This window comes from Lycium ferocissimum, chromosome 5 (genome assembly GCF_029784015.1).
Source record: "Lycium ferocissimum isolate CSIRO_LF1 chromosome 5, AGI_CSIRO_Lferr_CH_V1, whole genome shotgun sequence".
In the NCBI taxonomy this organism is placed as follows: domain Eukaryota; kingdom Viridiplantae; phylum Streptophyta; class Magnoliopsida; order Solanales; family Solanaceae; genus Lycium; species Lycium ferocissimum.
Genome location: NC_081346.1, coordinates 26,687,492 through 26,691,579, shown reverse-complemented (window position 1 = coordinate 26,691,579; position 4,088 = coordinate 26,687,492). Strand labels below are relative to the sequence as shown.

The following is a 4,088-nucleotide window of genomic DNA, read 5'->3' as shown; positions in this document are numbered from 1 at the left end:
GGCACCCGAGAGTTGGCCTCTTTGCTTTTGTACCATCGCTCCGAGAGCATAGCCGGAAACTTGGTTCAAAGTTGGGGAGTCAATTCGTATCCTCAAAGTGGAGAGAAAAGTGCTAAAATATTTATACGTCGTGCCACGACATTAAATGCGGCGCTTTATGGGAGGCAACCCATGTTTTCTTAATTTTTAGTTTAGTTTTGCAATTTTAATTTTTAGATAAGTTTTTCTCATTATTTTTATCATTCTACCAAATTTCATAATTTTTGGAGTTGATTTGGGGCATTGGAGTGGTTGCACTGTGCAAAAGAAGAAAAAAAAAAAGAAAAAAAAACTAGCACAAAATTGCTTCAGGACCACTCTTCTATTTCAATTTTTTACTCAAAAGTGCAACCTGCACCTACTTTTTGGTCCAGTGGGTTTGTTATATTTTGTGCCTAGCACAGGCATAAATCAAGAGTTGAAAGGAAAAAGAGCTCTCAAAGGTAAGTGAAGTTCTGAGTTTTAAACACACAACACCTCCACACACTCAAACACGCACACATCGACTCACCCGCACACACCATCTCCGACCAGTTGGCTGTCCCAAACCCGCCAACAATCAGGTCAGCTTTCTATCCTCTCTCTTCTCCCTCATCTCAGTTCTCTCTCTCTCTGCTGGCAGATTTTTTTTCTTTTGTTTCTTCTTCTTCTTCTTCTTGTTTCTTTTAATGTGGAGTTTGAGCTCAAATTGTGAAATTATGGTATTGTTGTTTAATTGGGATTAGAGTATGCTGATTGAACTATAATTCCCATATTTTTTGGAGGGTAATTCAATCTCCTAATTGTGACAAAAAGCTTGGTGAAAGTGATGCACACAAGCTGCTCGATAAATTGTCTGAGAGAAAAATTAATTCGCTGGCCAAGTCTGAGTTATCAAGCGACATTAAGAAGATGCATAAAAGTCAATTTTGGTGTGTGGTTCGGGTATGAAAGGGAGTTTTGCTGAGTTTGATAAAAAAAATGGCATAATGTGTAAATTGGAGAGGAAGTGAGTTCTGTGATGTTTTTTCTTGTCTAAATGCATGTTTTCATGATTGGAGAATCTTGATTGTTTGCTATTTTTTGGGATTATGAGTTTCATAGGCTGAAAGCTAAGGGCTATTTTTTGTGCTCATAAAATGGTTGAGTACACATTCTCCTTGCAAGACAAGGACACCCCAACATCTCTAATCTTTCTTTCAGTTGTAACTTGTAAGTTCTCAGGTATGGAATTCAATTTTCCTTTGTTACATTAGACTTGTTGCTCTAAAGGGATTCATGTACTTAGTACTTGCTGCTTGTTGATGCATATTTGAATACTAAGTCTCAAAGTGATTGATTTTTGGAGAGATCTTTTTCTCTTGTTGTTTGGAGTTTGGGGCTATTTAAAGAGACCACGAAATGGACATTAAAGTTGCACTGAGGACAAGGCAACATTTTAACTAGGGCGAGGAGCTTAAATGTTGAATGAAATTCATGTCGATTGTGGCTTGATGAATTTAATAGGTAAACTCTTTTGTTTTGACATTTTGATTTTGACAGGACACTCTTATATTAGTAAGATATGCTAGTTTTTGTTTATCTTTGTATGCCCATATTTTGTCCTATATTAGCAATATCCTTGACTTTTCTTTGCCGTGATTCTTTTCCCGAGGATGCTAATGTCTTTTGAACCTAGTGTTTTTAGGTAGTTTTGAGTCGGCTTGTCCCTATGATAGAGAGTTGGGCACTTTCTTAAGGGAAATAAGCCTTGCAGGTTAGGTGTAGAAGTGGGTTTTAGGTAGTTTAGGAGTAAAAATGGTGTTAGGATGTGATTTTTGGCCCTTGGATAATTTTTGGCTTGTTTGGTACCCACTTATTTAAACTTTGACATGAATTCTTGATCTACGAAAAAGAAAAATGATTGAAAGTAAGGATTCTTGTTGTAACTTCTAGACTCAATTTTTGACTCTTACCTGCACTAATTAGTGTTTTTAGGCTATGAGTGACTTTTTGAGTTCATTTGTTTCAATTGGGTTTTGGATACGTATTCTACTTGGATTTTCATGTGCCATGTGTGGTGAGATTTTTGTGGGTTCTTTTGCATTATTTGTGATCTAGAACTTGCCCGGAATGAGTTTCAAGGCGAAATCTTAGACTACACTTGGTTTGAAAAATGATATTCTTTATTCACCTTTTTTCAAAAAGCCTAAGTTTGTGATGTGGGAGTTACTTTAAAGGTGCAAAGGTGTAGAACAAAAAAAGAAGAAGTAGTAGAATAGAAAACAAATGGAAACCTTCCTTGGCATTTTGAAAAGAAAAAAAAATGAAGAAAAAGGAAGAAAGAATAAGGTGTTGTGAATAAAGGGAAAACTAGGGTGTGAAATGAAAAGATGAAGAAAAGAGTGGAAAAGTTTTAAAGGAAGTGTGCTTGATTGTTGAAAATTGTAGTGCTTAGGGAGGTTTTGAGTCACTATTTTCAAATTATGCCCCTACCTTAACCAAAAGCCTACATTAGTCCTAATTGATTTTGAACCAAGTGTATCTAAATTAGGGGAGAAATACATGAAGGCCAAGCCGATGGTACTACTCGTGTGCATTTGAACATCTTTGTGAGAGAGAGAGAGTTAATTCTTTTCATTTGATATTTCATTTGTGTTTTGAATTGCATTTTCTAAGTGTGGGATTCTTTCTTGAGTGTGAGGACACATGAGAATTTGAGTTGGGAATTTGTTCCATTTTCCAATTTAGAGGAATGAACAAGAGAAAGTTGTTTTGTGACAAAGAGGCAAATTTTGAAGCTTAAGTGTCATCATTTGATTGCTACTTTGATAAACTTGGCATTTGATCACTTGAAATGAAATGAAATTTTTGAGAAGTTGTTGGTGATTCATATGTCTTAGATTACTTGTTGGTACCAATTAAAGTCATGTGTTTGTGCTTAAAGTAGACTTTTTGACTTGGTATGATGTTGGTGCATTATTAAGTTGATTCCTTGGAAGGAAACTGTAAGTTTTGATTTGCTTGAGGACAAGCAAAGGTTTAAGTTTGGGGGTTTGATAAGTTGGTATTTTATCAACTTATCTCTTCTTTATGCTTAGATTTTTGTTATATTTGATTGAAAAATGGTGCATTTTACTATGATTTACTCCTATTTTACAGTTTTATGTGATTTGGAAGTGATCGGAAAAGAAACCAAGTGAAAACAAGTCGATAGAAGCCAAATCGAAGAAAACGAAAAAAGTGGCTAATTATGCAAAAATGGATCAGATCTACAAATCTGAAAATATGGGGCTGTTTTGGTCATATTTTAATGTGGGAATATTGGGAACTATAAGAGCATGACTTGGGAGAAATTATTTTCATCTTTGGCCATTCAACACAAGTTTTAGAGACTAGGGTTCTTGCACCACAGTTTGGAGTTGAAGATTTGGTTGAGCACGTTCTTGAACCTTTACTTCATGTCTTTAATTTCTTGCTTCATAATGAACATCTAAGTGTGTAGGATTTCATTTCAATACTTGAACCTTGTTTATGGAAGTATACATTGTTAAAATTTGGATTGAATCTCTTGATTTGCTTATGTATTAAACAAATTTTATTTCTAATGAAGTGAGTTAATGTTTCTCTATTTACTCTTCAAGCTTTAATGTCATTTAGTGGTTCTCAATGTGCCTTTTACCTTGGATTTCTTGGAAAAGAAAGTTAGGTTAGGAAAAGAGTAAATAGGATTTGGGGCTTTAAACCGTCATTTAGTGAGGGTTGCATATCACACTCTAAGCCTTGGAAAAGCTTGTGCATTTTTTACCTTGGATTTAGCTTGGAAAAGAAAGTTAGGGTTACGTGACCGGCATCCGACGTCATGAACAACATCGGAAGAACCTAAGCAACACCATAATAATACTTGAACCCGCCAGGTTCAACATTCGCCTCCAACAGTTAATAAAATAAAGGTAAACGAATCACGCATATAAGAATTAAATCGGCGGAAGTCTTTAGTTATCTATGCTTGTCAAACATAACAACGTGCCCAAGAGTTAATCAATAACTCAATAACTACCCACAAATGTATACTAGGGAGCTTCTAAGAT

The 4,088-nt window shown here is 35.3% G+C and overlaps 1 long non-coding RNA gene across 1 annotated transcript; it reads left to right on the top strand.

Moving 5' to 3' along the window:
• The first annotated feature begins 214 nt into the window (after positions 1–214).
• On the top strand, positions 215–3,626 carry LOC132056614 (uncharacterized). The gene is made up of 2 exons (XR_009414864.1): positions 215–602; positions 3,160–3,626. It is a non-coding gene; the product is annotated as an uncharacterized LOC132056614 (long non-coding RNA).
• The last annotated feature ends 462 nt before the right edge of the window (positions 3,627–4,088 follow it).